This window comes from Suncus etruscus, chromosome 2 (assembly GCF_024139225.1).
Source record: "Suncus etruscus isolate mSunEtr1 chromosome 2, mSunEtr1.pri.cur, whole genome shotgun sequence".
NCBI classification, from domain to species: domain Eukaryota; kingdom Metazoa; phylum Chordata; class Mammalia; order Eulipotyphla; family Soricidae; genus Suncus; species Suncus etruscus.
In genome coordinates, this window is record NC_064849.1 from 165,642,782 (window position 1) to 165,660,341 (window position 17,560).

The 17,560-nt window shown below is 36.3% G+C and overlaps 1 protein-coding gene and 1 non-coding gene across 2 annotated transcripts in view; one reads left to right on the plus strand and one right to left on the minus strand.

Moving 5' to 3' along the window:
* The window catches only part of FER (FER tyrosine kinase), a 430,623-nt gene that overhangs the window by 181,356 nt on the left and 231,707 nt on the right, over nucleotides 1-17,560 (plus strand). The window lies entirely within an intron of this gene.
* LOC126002639 (small nucleolar RNA SNORA51) lies at nucleotides 4,468-4,600 on the minus strand. The gene has a single exon (XR_007493321.1). It is a non-coding gene; the product is annotated as a small nucleolar RNA SNORA51 (small nucleolar RNA).

Sequence of the window (17,560 nt, forward strand, 5' to 3'; positions counted from 1 at the left end):
GAGGCTTAATAGTAAATATTAAATTAAAAATGTAAAGAATGTACTTTTTTTGTTGATTTTTGTTTGTTTGTTTGTTTGTTTGTTTTGGGCTTTTATTCAGCTATACTCAGGGCCTATTCTTTGGTTCTTTGTTCAAGTGACCAAAGACCAGGCTGTGGATTGAACTCGGGTCAGCCATGTACTACATCAGGCCTTAGGGGCCCTTTTTACTTGTTTACAGATTCTTGTTATATGATTTATTTTTATACGATTTGTTATTACTTCTCCTAATGGCAAGTTAGATTTTTCCAGTGTGGTGGTAACAAAAAGTCCCATATTCTTTGCTAACATCTTGTCAGAAGCTAACATTGATTCCCTAAAATATGAAAAGAAGGCACAGAACACATGTTAATGTGAAAACTATCCTACCAAACCAGGCAAAAGTAGCTGATGATTCAGCTATAGCACTGTGGGTGAATGAAATGCCAGAGGGAGAAAACCATGTGTCCTTGTTACTGCTGAGCTATAAATCCTGCTATACGGTTTCTGTAATTTGAAACTGGATTCAGCTGAGAAAATGGTGTATGGAACTGAAGCCATACTTATAATTCGGTTTGGGGCAAGGTATTACTCTAGGCAGATTGTTTTTTAAAAACTGTAATGCAAATGTAATGATATAAAAGTAACATTTTACCTGATTTAATAGAAGATCTTTTTATTCAATAGAGGATAATTTAGGATAAAATATAAATATCCAATTTTTCTTTGTTAGCTGTTAATAGTTTGCTAGACTGTCATTACAGGTTACAGAAACAATAGTATTTTACTGTCACTGTTTGGAAGACAGCTGTCCAACATCAAGGATCCACTTTGGAGTTTGCTGGTGATTCTGAAGAAAATCTTTATGTACTAGTGACCCTTCCGGTCTCTTTCCCCCTGCTTGTCTTCAAGATATGTATTGTATTTCTTTATCATTGTCATAGTAGCTGTTAGTGTAGTTGTTTCTTTAACTGTACTTACCACTCTTTGTGAAAATTTGTTGCCATGGGCATGTTGTTTCTTTGCTGTGAATGTTTAAGTCCCACATATGAGAATTATCATTGTGTACTTAACCCCTTTCCTTCTGACTGATTTCACTTATTATGATATCCTCAAGCAGCATCTATATTGTGGAAAATTGCATAATTTTGTTTGTTCTTAGAGCCACATAGTATTTCATTATGCATATATACCACAACTTCTTTTTTTTCATTTGTTTGTTTTGGGAGCACACCTGGTGGTACGTGGTGTTACTCCTGGCTACGTGCTCAGAAATGGCTCCTGGCTTGGGGGACCATATGGGACACCATATGAGGATCAAACCCATATGGTTTGATCCATCCTAGGTTATCGTGTTCAAGGCAAATGCCCCACTGCTGCACCACTGCTCCGGCCCCATATACCACAACTTCTTGATTCATATATGCATATTTGGGAATTTAGGTTGTTTCCATATCTTGTGAAGCATACTAAATGCTGTGATGTATGCTTATTTTGTCAAAGTAATTTTTTATTATTTCTTTTAACAGTATCACTCAGCTCTGAAATTTTATGATTGATTTTTTGTTTTGTTTTGTTTTGTTTGGGGACCATACCTGGTAGTACTCAGAAATTACTCTTGACTATGGTCTCAGGTATATTTTCTGTGGTGCTTGGGGACTGTAGGGATGCCAAGGATCAAACCCGGATAACCCAGTGTGCAAGGCAAATACCTTCCTATACTATCGCTTCAGCCCCAAATATTATGACATTTTAGAAATAATATTTTTTCTACTTTGTCTCATAGCAATTTGGAAGCAAAATATATTTTGCATATTAGATATACACATATATAAGATAGAGTTTTCTCCTGTATTTATAGTATGGCAGAAGCAGCATATTTAGAGAGAGCTTACTAATGATTGAGTGCAAGGGAATTTACTAAAACCTGTCTAATTCTGTATGGCGCCTATATTCCAAAGAGCTCTCATCATTCCTCATAGTCAATATTATTATTTTTACCAATTTACAGAGAAGAAAATTGATTTAAGAAGATCAAAAATTAGAAATAGGGGCTGGAGAGATAGCATGGAGGTAAGGTGTTTGCCTTTCATGCAGAAGGACGGTGGTTCGAATCCCAACATCACATATGGTTCCCTGTGCCTGCCAGGGGTGATTTCTGAGCCTAGAGCCAGGAGTAACCCCTGAGCACTGCCGGGTGTGACTCCCAAAAAAACAAACAAAAAAAGAAAATGGTTAGAAGTTGTAGAGTCAGGATATCACTTCTCTTCATTTAATTATAGAATCTGTCTTTTTAACCATTGCTTATATAACCTGCATTTGTAGTCTCTATAATTTAAGTGATAAAATACAACGATGATTGCATATCATCTGCAAATGGGACAAATTTGCATAGGATTTTTTTGAGAAATATTTTTTCTCTTTTTTTGTATTTTGCTAGGTACTTTATGGGAATGACATTAAAAGGTATCACAATAAATGTTATGAATTGTATATATATATTTTTTGGCAGTAGATATTTTTTATTTAACCAACTTTATTACATACATGATTGTATTTGGGTTTCAGTCATGTAGAGAACACTACCTATCACCAGTGCAACATTCCAATCATCAATGTCCCAAGTCTCCCTCCTCCCCACCCGACCCCCGCCTGTACTCTAGACAGGCTTTCTATTTCTCTCATACATTCTCATTATTAAGATAGTTTAAAACGTAGTTATTTTTCTAACTAAACTCACCCCTGTTTGCGGTGAGCTTCATGAAGTGAGCTGTAACTTGCAGATCTTTTCTCTTTTGTGTCTGAAAATTATTATTGCAAGAATGCCTTTCATTTATCTTAAAACCCATAGATGAGTGAGACCATTCTGCATCTTTCTCTCTCTCTTTCTGACTTATTTCACTCAGCATGATAGATTCCATGTACATCCATGTATAGGAAAATTTCATGACTTCATCTCTCCTGACAGCTGCATAATATTCCATTGTGTATATATACCACAGTTTCTTTAGCCATTCATCTGTTGAAGGGTATCTTGGCTGTTTCCAGAGTCTTGCTGTGGTAAATATTTTTATTTTTAAAACAGTGGGTTAAGATTCTTTCACAATAATATATTAGGTACATAGTGACATTAATCAGGGGTATTCCATCACCAATGTTGTCCTCCCTCCACCCCTATTCCCAGCATGCACCCCATATCCCCTCCTTTGCTCCGTAGGCTGCTGGTATAAATGGTCCCCTCTGTGTCTAGCTTGTTGTAGATTGAGTCTTGATTCTGTCGTTGTTTGCTTTGGATTTTGTGTTTAAGTCTGATCGATTTTTATTTCTACTTGATGTTCATAAGACTGTTTGGACTTGGTACCCTCCCTTATTTCTCCTCCAATTTGTAAGGTAGAACAAGGTGGTTCAAGTTATGTGGTTCTGTTAGAAGGAAAGAAGAAAAAAAAATGGGGGTGGGGGCAAAAATCAAACAAGCAAAAAATGGGAGGAGTTCTTCTAGAGCTTATAAGTGTCAATTTAAGAGAAGAAAGGGGAAAAGGAAGAAAAACATAATAAGATTACAAAAAAGGAAAAACAAAACAAAACAATAACAAAAAATACCTGCAAAGCACCACAGCAATAAAGACAACAACCAAACAATAACCATGGTCCCAAGATAAAAACAAGACAAAGCTCAAAAGAAACAAACAACCTCAACAAAAATCTGCATGGTTTCTTATTTTTCTGTAATATCCTAGATAATTTTTTTTGCAATTTTAAATGTTAGAAAATATAAAAGTGGGGCCGGCAAGGAGGCGCTAGAGGTAAGGTGTCTGCCTTGCTGCCTTGCAAGCGCTAGCCAAGGAAGGACCTCGCTTCGATCCCCCAGCTTCCCATATGGTCCCCTCAAGCCAGGGGTGATTTCTGAGCGCTTAGCTAGGATTAACCCCTGAGCTTCAAACGGGCGTGGCCCGAAAAACCAAAAAAAAAAAAAAAAAAAAAAAGAAAATATAAAAGTGTTATTTGTGACCAAAAATTCTGTGAAATTTTTTCAAAAACAAATCATTGGAACACAGCCACACTTATTTGTTGATGTAACATCTGCAGCTATCATGTTGCCACACTGCAAGAGCAGACTGAATTGTGGTGGCAGATACCATACGGCCTACAAGCCTAAAATATAGACTTTTCATTTACAGAGAAAAGGTGCCAACCAATGCAGTACTGCAGATAATGCTATTTTAATATTTATATTGTTCTTTTTTTTTTTTTTTTACAAAGGGGAGTTTTTATTAATGTAGTTACTTTTTTTTTTTTTTTTTTGTATATTTGGAGTTTAGACTACACCTGTTGGTGCTCAGAGGCTACTTCTAGTGATTGTTCAGGAATTCTTTCCATGGTTGGATTGTGTTAGTACCAAGGATTGAACATGGAACCTCTACATGTCAAGTATGCATTCTTTTTTTTTTTTTTTGTCCCCCAATTCACAATACATACCCGGCAAGGGTCCTGTGTTGAGGTGTATATGGGGTGCCTTTACTGTACCTCCTCTTTCTATACAGCCAGTGTAAAGAACACAGACTGTGGTAAGAATTGGGAGGCCTTATTTTATCTTTTATTTATTTTATTATTTTTTTTTTCTTCAGGGCAAACTAAAGTTTTTTTTTTTAAGTAAGAATTCATTTAAAGGACAAAATTGATTAACATAATGAGGTAAACTAATATAACATAATATAGTGACATAACATATAATATAATTGATATAATAATAATACATGTAAGTCAAAGAAAGTTTCTGATTAAAAACACAATTTTTTTTTCCATAATGGCTTACATATCTTTCACTGTAGTATTTTGGGTACATATTCATATTGAATCAGGGGAATACCCATCACCTAATATGTCCTCTTCTCAATCAAAAATCAAATATACTGAAAATAGGCAGAGTCCTGTCTAGAGGCTTCCAACCTCAGTTTGAGAGAGGATGTGAAAAAAGTAATTAAAATACCACAACAATACACACACACACAAAAAAAATATCGAATTAAATAACCGATAAGCACCACAACAATAAAGACAGGCACCACACAATAATCTCGGTTCTGAAATCAAATCATACTCAAGTGCAAAAAGAAAGAGAAAGACAAAAAAAAGAAAGACAAAACAAAATAAAATAAAATAATATTGGAGACATCAACCGTAATCTCCACACCAAAATAAAGACGTCAAAAAAAATAGATCATTTATTCTCCTCTTGCTGCTTTCGTGGTATGTGGAAGACTTCTACTTTATCTTGGATGGTAAAATCAGACCTGTTTCTAGAGGTCTTAGTGGCTGTGCAGATCAGGGAATGGAGTTTATGAAGTCTTTCTTTGTGGTTCTAGCAGTTATGCTTCTTCAATGTCCTTTTTTTGTTTTTTATGTGTTCTAGGTGTTTCAGAATAGTGCTACCATTCTGTGTTTTTCTTTTGTCTTCTGACTTACTTCGTTTAACATAAATGATCTAGGTCCATCCACGTTGCTGCAAAGTCTGTGATTGTATCATTTCTAACTGCCATGTAATATTCCATCGTATATATGTACCACATCTTAATGATCCATTCATCTGTTGTTGGACATCGAGGTTGGTTCCAAGATTTGGCTATTATACTGAGTGCTGCAATAAATAGTGGGATGCATACGTATTTTGGAATGAATGTCCTTCCATCTTGGGGATATATGCCTAGGAGAGCAATTGCTGGGTCAAATGGCAGCTCAATTCTGAGTTCTTTGAGCACTCTCCAGACTTTTCTCCATAGATGTTGGACCAAGGGACATTCCCACCAGCAATGAATGAGAGTTCCTTTCATACCACATCCTCTCCAACAAAGGTTGTTCCCATTATTTTTGATGTGAGCCAACCTCACTGGTGTGAGGTGGTATCTCATTGTTGTCTTGATTTGGATCTCCCTGATGATGAGTGAAGGTGAGCATGTTTTCATGTGTTTGTTGGCCATCCTTCTCTCTTCCTCAGAGAAATGTCTATTATTTCATCTCCCCATTTTTTTATGGCTTCGTTTGGTTTTGAAGGACTCAGGTTTCTGAGCGCTTTGTATGTTCTAGATATCAGCCCTTTATCTGATATATCAAGTGAAAAGATTTTTTCCCATTCTGTTAGCTGACTTCTTGCATTAAGTAGGGTTTCTTTTGCCATGCAGAAGCTTTTTAGTTTGATATAGTCCCGTTTGTTTATAGTTGATGCTAACGTTTTTGCCATTGGTGCTCCATTCTCAAAGACCCTTTTAATATAAAGGTCTTCGAGTGTTCTGCCTATTTTATTCTCGATAAACTTTATAGATTCAGGTCTGATTTCCAGATCTTTGATCCATTTTGAGTTGACTTTTGTATAAGGAGTGAGATATGGGTCGATTTTCACTTTCGTGCATATGAGTTTCCAGTTGTACCAACACCATTTGTTGAATAGGCTTTCTTTGTTCCATTTCATATTCTTGCCTCTTTTATCAAATATTAGTTGGCTATATATCTGGGGGTTTATGTCTGGGAATTCTGTTCTAATCCACTGATCTGAGGTCCTGTCTCTGTTCCAGTACCATGCTGTTTTTATTACTATGGCTTTATAGTATAGTTTCAAGTTAGGTAAGGAGATACCTCCCAACTTCTCATTTTTCAGAATGTGTTTAGCTATCCTGGGTCTTCTATGGTTCCAAATGAATTTTATAATTGATTGTTCTATTTCTTTAAAGAATTGTGTCTGGATTTGGATAGGGATTGCATTAAATCTATATAGCAATTTGGGTAAAATAGTCATTTTGACTATGTTAATTCTACCTATCCATGAGGATGGGATGTTCTTCCATTTCTTTAGATCGTCTTCAATTTCTTTCTGAAGTGTTTTGAAGTTTCCCTGGTATAGATCTTTCACTTCTCTTGTAAGGTTAATTCCTAGGTATTTGATATTTTTTGATACTATCTTAAATGGAATTGTATTTTTAATCTCTCTCTCCTCAACTTCATTGTTTGTATATAAAAACGCTACTGTCTTTTGTGTATTGACTTCTCCAGAATAGATCATGTCTTAGGATACAAAGCCAACCTATATAAGACCACAAAGGTAAGGATCATTAGAAGTACCCTTTCAGATCACTATGCAACAGAGCTTATAATTGATGTCAAGAAGAAGCAATGGAGGAAAACTAATACCTGGAGATTGAACAACATACTGCTTAACAACAGCTGGATCAAAGAACAACTCAAGGAGGAAATAAAAAGATTCCTTGAGACGAATGACAATGAAGAGACAACATGTCAGAATTTATGGGATACAGCAAAAGCAGTACTTAGGGGGAAACTCATAGCATTACAGGCCTATGTTAAGAAACAGGAAAATAACAAAACCAACAGTTTAAAAGATCACCTCAAAGAATTGGAACAACAGCAACAGAGAAATCCAACCACAACCAGAAGGCAAGAAATCATAAAAACCAGAGCAGAAATAAACAACATAGAGACTAAGAAAACAATACAAAAAATCAATGAGACCAGGAGTTGGTTTTTCGAAAAAATAAATAAGATAGACAAACCATTGGCAAAACTTACCAAAAAAAAGAGGGAAAACACCCAAATCACTAGGATCACCAATGAAAGGGGAGAGATTACAACAGAACCCCAAGAAATACAACATATCATGAGATCATATTATGAACAACTATATTCAACTAGGCTAGAGAACCCACCAGAAATCGACAGATTCTTGGACAAACACTCTCTTCCAAGACTGGAAAAGGAAGACCTAGAAACTCTAAACAGTCCAATCACTTCAGAGGAAATTGAAGACGTAATTAAAAGACTCCCTAAGAACAAATGCCCAGGCCCAGATGGATTTACAGGTGAATTCTATCAAACATTTCAAGAAGACTTATTACCACTGTTCCATAGGCTTTTCAAAACCATAGAAAAAACAGGAATCCTCCCTAACTCCTTTTATGAGGCTAATATCACACTCATTCCTAAAGAAGGCAAAGACACCACCAAAAAAGAAAACTACAGACCAATCTCACTAATGAACATTGATGCAAAGATACTCAACAAAATCTTAGCAAACCGAATCCAACACCTCATCAAAAAGATCATACATCATGATCAAGTGGGATTCATCCCAGGAATGCAAGGTTGGTTCAACATACGCAAATCAATCAACATTATACACCAAATCAACAACATGTAGGACAAAAACCACATGATCATATCAATCGATGCAGAGAAGGCGTTTGACAAAATCCAACATCCGTTCATGTTAAAGACAGTCAGCAAAATAGGGTTAGAAGGCACCTTCCTTAAGATAGTTACAGCTACTTATGAAAAGCCTACAGCCAACATTATACTTAATGGCGAGAAACTAGAAGCATTCCCACTAAGGTCAGGAACTAGGCAAGGCTGTCCACTCTCTCCACTCTTATTCAATATAACCTTAGAAGTCCTAGCAATAGCAATCCGACAAGAGAAGGGAATCAAAGGAATTCAAGTAGGGAAAGAGGAACACAAGCTAGCTCTATTTGCTGATGATATGATGATATACATCAAAAACCCTAAAGAATCCACAGAAAAACTCCTAGAAACAATCAACCAATACAGTAAAGTGGCTGGATACAAAGTATACCTTCTGGGTATACCAGAAGGGGAAGAAATAGGGAAGGGGGAAGAACAAGTAGTCAGGGAGATAATAACAGAGAACTTTCCCACCCTCTGGAAAGACAATTTAGGACAAATCCAAGAAGTCAAGAGAGTCCCTAATAAAATAGACCCTAATAAACCCACACCAAGACACATAATAATCCAGATGGCGAAAAACAAAGAGAAAGAGGAACTCCTGAAAGCAATAAGGGAGAAAAAAAACCTCAAGTACAAAGGAAAGGACATAAGAATCAAACCAGATCTCCCATTTGAAATAATTCAAGCAAGAAGACAGTGGAATGACGTATTTAAACGACTGAGTGAAAGAAATTTCCAACCCAGGGTCCAATACCCAGCAAAACTATCATTCATATGGAGGGCAGACTAAAAACATTCACAAATATGAACGAACTTGAACTATTTGTGCAAACTAAGCCGATCCTAAGCGACTTACTCAGAGACGAATTACACAATCCAAACCCCCGATTGTAACAACAACCACGCCACACAATACAACTGCACAACAGTCCTCTCTATCAATAATTTCCCTAAATGTTAATGGACTAAACTCTCCAATTAAAAGACACATAGTAGAGAACTGGGTTAGGAAAAATAAACCGGACTTCTGCTGTCTGCAAGAAACACACCTACAGTTAACAGGATAAGCACAGGCTTAGAATTAAAGGATGGAAAGTAATTATTCAGGCCAATGGAAAACAAAAAAGAGCAGGGACAGCCATTCTTATATCAGACCAAATTGTATTCAACCTCAAGAAAGTGATCAGAGACAAAGAGGGGCACTACTTACTGATCAGGGGAACATTAGATCAAGAAGTGCTAACCCTGGTCAATATCTATGCACCTAATGTAAAGTCACCAAAATATGTGAGGCAACTACTGACAAACCTGGAGAAACACATGAAGGGAATTGTGATAATAGTAGGGGACCTCAATACTCCACTATCACCACTGGACAGATCCTCCAAACAGAAAAATAGTAAAGAAATAAGAGCTCTAAATGAAAAATTAGAAGAATTAGGGCTAATAGACTTATATAGAGCCCTCCATCCCCAGAAAGTAGAATACACATTCTTCTCAAACCCACATGGAACCTTCTCCAAAGTCAAGTATGCATTCTAATCATCTGCACCATTTTCCTGGCTATGTAGTATTTTTTTATTTTAATATAAAATTACATTTTAGGGGCCAGAAATAGTCCAGTGGGTAGGTAAGTAAATAAGAATCTTAAATGATAAAATTTCACTATTTCGTTCTGATATAGAAGTTATCCTATATAATAGAATGATATATAACATACTATATAATAACATATACATTATATTAATATATAATAAATTATGGTCATATAATTTTATATAGTATTATATATTTATAATCTGTAATTATTTTATATAAAATATAGATGTATAATATAAAATATACACTACAAAAGATATAATTAATATATAGTTTATTTTATATTATATCCTATATAATAGGACTGGAACTTCCCTGGACATTTAGAATCTTCATTCAGTGAAAGACTTTAGAGACAAGTTACCTTTGTAAATTTATAATTTATTTTTTATAATTTATAATTTATCTTATGTTTTGTAATATTGTTAGTAATTTGTGTTAGAGCAATAAGAATACATAATTTATTAGTTTTCTTTAAATACTTGTTTAAAAACAAGTATTGCTTTGCTTTGAGGCAAAACCTAACTTAGGCATATTAAACTTATATTAGAAATTTGAACAAGCTAAGAGAAAGAAGGAAGTATTGAACATTTCCTTAATTCAGTCTTCTTATTTGTAGAGGGCAAATCCAAATTGATCATGGAAAATATTTCAGTCTGTTGTATATGTATGTAGAATACTTTTTAATAAGTTCATTATATAGCATTATCTGGTTATTTTGTATCTATTATCATTATATATTAATAAGTATATTTAAGATTTTACTTAGCATTCTTGAACCACAGAACATTGGGGCCTGAGAGATATAGTAGAGCAGGTAGAATGCTTGTCTTGTGTGCAGCTTACCTGGACTCAATCTCTGGCTTCTCCTTTGATCCATGATCCCACCAGATGTGATCCCTGAGCAGAAAGGAAGAAGTAATCCCAGCACCAGGCATGCCCCTCAGAAAGAACCATAACCATAAGTATAACTGTGCTCATTGAGATTTGGACTTGCCCATGCCCTGCAAATAGCCAATATACCATTGGCCATTTTATCCTAAGACTCCAGATTAAGGAGTACACACTTGTCTCTGCCTAATTAATGCAGAGGAAGCATTTGACAAGATCCACCACTCAATAAACAATTTTTATAAAATGGAGGCTTGCCACTTAAGCAAGTCTACAGAAAACATTATACTCAATGTTTAAAAACTGAAAGCTTTCCCTCTAACTTTATAGACTTAAAATGAGGTTACTAACTCATACCACTTCTATTCAGTATAGTATTGGAAGTCATTGCCATAATGGTTAGGCAAAAATGTGATAATATGGGGATCCATATGGAAAATAAGTCAAGTTCTCAATTTTTATAGATGATATACTATATTTAGAAAACACTAAAGAATCCTCAGATAGGACCTAGCGACAATCATGTTGTTTAGTAAATTGTCAGACTAGAAAATGAATGCACAGAAATATCTGATTTTTCTATGTGCAAATAATGAAGTAGAAGAGAGAGAACTAAAAAAAAAAAATCTCATTCAGTTGTGTCCCAGATAATCATTGCCTAGAAATCAGTTTAACAAAAAAGCTGAAAGACCTATACAAAGAAAACTATAAGACAACAGAAAACAAAAAACAAAAGTGAACACAAAGAAATAGAAACATACCCCTGTTCATGGATAAACATTTTCAAATGAGTCTGTATAAAAATATCCATGTCATTATCCTGAACAGTAGTAGTAGAAGTCAAGTATATGATATTTGCCTTGCATGTAGCTGGACCTGAGTTGGATCCCTTCCATTCTTGCAATAGAATATGAACTCATTAAATTCATAAATTTTTAACAATTATTTATTTATATTATTTAAGTAATACGCCTGGGGAGAGTTCAGAGAATAGTAAACTTTCCTTGCATATTCCTTGCATATGGCCACAGAATTCAACCTCTGCCATTCCATATAGTCCCCTGAACCCTACCAGACAAGCGGGAGAGAACCTTGGAGATTTCTATGAAAAATATATATGTGGCAAATTCAGGAAATGGTAAAGAGATCATTTTTACAAGATCAAAGTACTTTGTTAAAGAGAGTAATGAATTTGAGACTTTTTGAAAGTGTGGCTGAAGTAGTTCAAGTGTTTTGATAATAAAAATAAAGAATTCTATGTAGTTAGTATTCTTTCACCCTCATTCTAATATATTCTTTATTGTATAAAATGTTCTAGTTTAAGAAGATAAATTTATTGCTATAGTAATATGTCCCTCCCTTGTTTCAGAAATGCAATATCTGAGTAGTCATCATAGTTTACTTTTATAGCATAATTGTTTACAAAACTAAAATGCACAGTTATTTACTAATCCTTTATATCAGATGTGAAATTGATCAGCCAAGTATTCATTAGGAAATTGGTTGATGTGCTTCTTGCATTATTGTATGATTGAATCGAAACATATGCAATTGAATCATGTTGAATGATTTATAAAACAATAGCTTTAGCCAGTTTGATTGTAATTTTGAGAAGAGCATCATGAACCATAGTCAAGAATAACATGCTTTACAGCTTAAACTTTCCCCAACTTAAAATAACACTTTTTTTACGATAAAATATTAATAATCATATTTAGGCCAGAGAGATAGCATGGAAGTAAGGTGGTTGCCTTTCATGCAGTAGTAGGTCGGTGGTTCAAATCCCGGCATCCCATATGGTCCCCCAAGCCTGCCAGGAGTGATTTCTGAATGTAGAGCCAGGAGTAAACCCTGAGCGCTGCAGGGTGTGACCCAACCCCCCACCCCAAATTAATAATTATTGTTAATGTTCTTGAACATCTAATTTATAATTCCATTACTCTCAGGTATTTTTATTTATAAATAAATGCTTTAATTGGATAACTATGAGATACCCAGTTACAAAGTTATTCAGGATTGACTTTCAGTCACACAATGTAGCTCGCCCTTCACCAGTGCTGCCCATGTTCCCTGTTTTCTTTTCTTCTCCTCTCAGCTGTCCCCCTGCCTGCTTCTATGGTAGATATTTTTCTTTACTGTTTTTCCTTTTAGACACTATGTTTTATAATATTGTTACTGAAAGGGTATCCTGCATATTACTTTAATCTCCTTTCAGAACCCAGTTCTAGTTCAGAGTGATCATTTCCAACGTCATTTTTATCACTGTCATAGTCATCCCTTCTCTGCCTTAAATGCACTCCCGCACTGTTTATGGCAGGTTTCATCCTTCCTTCTATATTGTCTTCGCATATTATTTGTAGATATATTTGGAGATATTTAAAGATATACCATGCTATTTTATTTATTTTTTAATATAATTTTTATTTTGATCATAGTGGTTTACATGTTGTTGACAATAATATTTTAGTTGAATATTTACATAACATCTGGGGGGATTCCCATCACCAAATTTTACTCCCTACACCTCCGTTTTTGTCCTAGCTCCCGTATCCTCTTCCCTCACCCCCAGGGCTGCTAGAATATGTGGTCCCCTATGTACCTATCCTACTACATAGTAGTCTTGCATCTGATTGGTCTAGGTGCCTCCCTAATTTCCCCCTCTAACTGGGAGGCAGGCCTAACTAGTTAAATTTGCGTGGTTTGGTTTGAAGAAGAGAAAAGTAGTAAACTGGGGTAAAAGTCTAATACTCCGAAAGTGGGCAGAGTCCTTCTAGAGGCTCTTATCATCGATTGGAGGGGTGAAGGAGGAAAAAGAAAATGAAACATTCCATCAGTACAATAAAAAAAAAACCAGAACAAACAAAACAAACAAAAAAAACAAAAAAAAAACAAAAAATAAACCAAAAACCGCCATGGTCTTGAGATAAGAAACATGACATAGCCCATAAAGAAAGAAAAGAAAAGAAGAGAAAAAAATAGGTATATCTGGGACAACAGCTTCAATAATCACACCCAAACAGAGAAATCGACCAAAAATAGGTAAGTAAACAAAAAAAAATAATAATAATAAATAAAGGTAAAAAATAATATATAAAAAGTAAACAATGTTTTGTGCTATTATTGTTCCCTCCTGCCCTGGCACAGTAAATATTGGGGTCATTCAAGAAGGAATTCACTTGGCCTAAGAGTTATGGGTTTCTCCGTCCTAGGAGTATATTGTCATGGGATCAACTATAGACTCTGTTCAGGATCATTTACTCTCCCGGTGGTCTTTTGTCGTGTTTGGGAGACTTCTGTTCTGTTCTGGGTGGTACAATCAGACCTCTGTGTCTAGAGATCTCAGTGTCTGCACAGATTCAGGGTTGGGACTTATGATGACGTCAGTCTTTGTGGTTCAGGAGTTCTGTTCCCTCAGTGTCATTTTTATCCATCTTCTGTGGTTGGTGGTCTTGGTCTTTGCACTGTACTTAGGATGGCACTTAGGAAGCATCTTTCTTTGTGCTTCCAGAAGCCAGATTCCATTACAATTGTCTCTGCTAGACCTTTGGAAGTGAGGTTCATGGTTGTTGTGCAGGTCGTAGTTCAAACCCTAGACTAGGGCTTTTTTATTGGTCCCACGGTGTATACCATCTGGTCCTGGTTAAAGCAGCCAGTCATCTGTTAATCGCGATCTTGGCTTTTGGATCTACCAAGGGTGACAAGTCTTCTGATTTTGTCTTATTGTTAGCTGGTAAGGTTGGGTAATCTGCTCTTAGGTCAAGTTGTTCCCAATTTTCTCGTTGTCAGGAATCATATTGGAGCTGGGACTTGTTGGTGACCCTGCCGTATTAAGGCTGTTCTGGCTGGGATCTGTTTCCTGTAGTTGTGTTTCTATGTCTGGGATCCAGGGTTCAAGGCTGGACGAATGGTATCTAATCTCCTGAGGTCTAAGTTGATTCCACATGACATTTTTTCAAGGTAGGAGATATCCCTGTACTGTAAACAACTATGGGTTCCCATCTCTAGTAGATAGGAGCTGTTTTTTTGTATGTAAGATTTCCCCTTTTTTAATGTGCCTTTGCAGGGGGAAATGGCACTACATTATATTGTCAGTGTATTTGGGGGTGGACAAAGGGGAAAACAAAAACAGGTCACATACCCAGAGAAGGTAAAAAAAATGTATGTATATATATATATATATATATATATATATATATATATATATATATATATATATATATATATATATGTGTGTGTGTGTGTGTGTGTGTGTGTGTATCTATATAGGAATAAAAATATATGTGTTCACATATGTATATGTAGGACAGACACATTAAAAATATAGTAAAAAACAAAACAAACAAATAAAAACAAACAAACAAAAAAACAAAGTAAAGAAGTATTTAAAGGACCAAAGTGATGCAATAGACTACATTTGGGGAAAAGCAAGTAAAGAGGTGGTGTAATACAGGCCTTATGCTTATGTTGGAAGTACAGTTTTTCCCATTGTCTTTTGGGTTTTTCTTGTGGTGTGTGGGTTCCCAGGCACCTTTCGATCACGCCCCCTGACCTTCTTCAGATTGGCAAAAGGTTTGCCGCAGGGAGGTCCTGGAAGAGATCTTGCATTGGGGCTACTTTTGGGAGTAAGAGGAGTTTCAAGTAACAGTCCACGTTAGGGGGAGTTGATAGGGAGGGGCACGCAGCATGAGTCCGCAGGGGAGTTGGCTGCCTTTTCTTGCCGGAGACAAGGTGTGGGTTTGACTGGGTGTCCCTTCGCCTGGGTGCTGGGTACTGGTTCGTTGGGGTAGGAGGTCGATCTTTTTGCCTAATAGATTAAGGACTGAGGGTGAAGAGTTTTAATATAGTGGGAGGTCTGGATGGGATTGAGGGGTGGAGGGTTAGTTGGATTTCCAAAGGGGGGAAAGGGTAAGGTATATGGAAGGGGTAGGAAAGGAGAAAAGAGAAAAATACATTAGAAAGAAAGGGAGAAGAGAAAGGATAGAAAGTAAAGAAAAGAATAGAAAAGAAAAAAATCAAAAAGAAAGTGGTGAGAAGAAAGGAGAGAATAGCAAGGGAATGCTAGCTTGCTTGAATGTGTTCGATGAACAGAGCATGTAGTTTGAGTCTGTACTTCGCTGTTACTGCTTCAGTGGTCTGACTGGTCATGTGCTTCAATCCCTAAAAGAAGGTATAACCTAGAGATAAAGTGTATGTTAAAGAGTTTTCTCGGGGCCATCTCGTAGTGCAAACTAGGTATGGTATCTCGTGTGGTATCCCGAGCTGCCATCTTAGCTTGTCCGCCCTTTGTATACAAGAACGCCTGTGGACAGAAAAGCTGAGAGGTTATTTTAAATATAGTAAGATAGAGGCATTAATAGGTAGTGTTATGGGATGTTTCCATTGAAGTCAGTGGTTTGCCGTGGTATTCTTTACCTGTGTTCCTGTATGCGATCTCTAAAGGATTATTGTGGGCCATTGTTATAGAAGGTTGATTACATACTTGTTCTCTCTATGCTGTTGTTCTGGTGTTGCTGTTTTTTTTGTGGTATAATGTGTAGTCAAGAGTTTGCGTTGTTCCTTTTTCATGTATTTTGGGCACTGTTCCCAGGTATATGTTGACTATTCCAGTGTTTGGAGTTTCTACCCTGTTAGACCCTGTCATTTGATTGTTAAGTATTAGTTGTGATTGAGATGTATGTTCCATGTGCTTCAGAATAGTGCTACCATTCTGTGTTTATCTTTTGTCTTCTGACTTACTTCGTTTAACATAACATGATCTAGGTCCATCCACGTTGCTGCAAAATCTGTGATTGTATCATTTCTGACTGCCATGTAATATTCCATTGTGTATAGATACCACATCTTAGTGATCCATTTATCTGTTGTTGGACATCGCGGTTGGTTCCAAGATTTGGCTATTATACTGAGTGCTGCGATAAATAGTGGGGTGCACACGTATTTTGGAATGAATGTTCTTCCAACTTGGGGGTATATACCTAGGAGTGCAATTGCTGGGTCAAAAGGGAGCTCAATTCTGAGTTCTTTGAGCACTCTCCAGACTGTTCTCCATAGATGTTGGACTAAGGGGCATTCTCACCAGCAGTGGATGAGAGTTCCCTTCATACCGCATCCCCGCCAACAAAGATTGTTCTCAGTATTTTTGATGTGAGCCATCCTCACTGGTGTAAGGTGGTATCTCATTGTTGTCTTGATTTGGATCTCTCTGATGATGAGTGAAGGTGAGCATGTTTTCATGTGTTTGTTGGCCATCCTTCAGTCTTAGAGAATTGTCTATTCATTTCTTCTCCCCATTTTTTATGGCTTTATTTGGTTTTGGGGGGCTCAGCTTTCTGAGTGTTTTGTAAGTTCTAGATATCAGCCCTTTATCTGATATGTCTAGTGAAAAGATTTTTTCCCATTCTGTTAACTGTCTTCTTGTATTAAGTAAGGTTTCTTTCACCATGCAGAAGCTTTTTAGTTTGATGTAGTCCCATTTGTTTATGTTTACTGCTAAGGTTCTTGCCATTGGTGCTCCATTCTCGAAGACCTTTTTGATATATAGGTCTTCGAGTGTTCTGCCTATTTTATTCTCGATAAACATTATAGATTCGGGTCTGATTTCAAGGTCTTTGATCCATTTTGAGTTGACTTTTGTATAAGGACTGAGGTATGGGTCGATTTTCACTTTCGTACATGTGGTTTTCCAGTTGTACCAACACCATTTGTTGAATAGGCTTTCTTTGTTCCATTTCAGATTCTTGCCTCTTTTGTCAAATATTAGTTGGCTGTATATCTGGGGGTTTATGTCTGGGAATTCTGTTCTGAC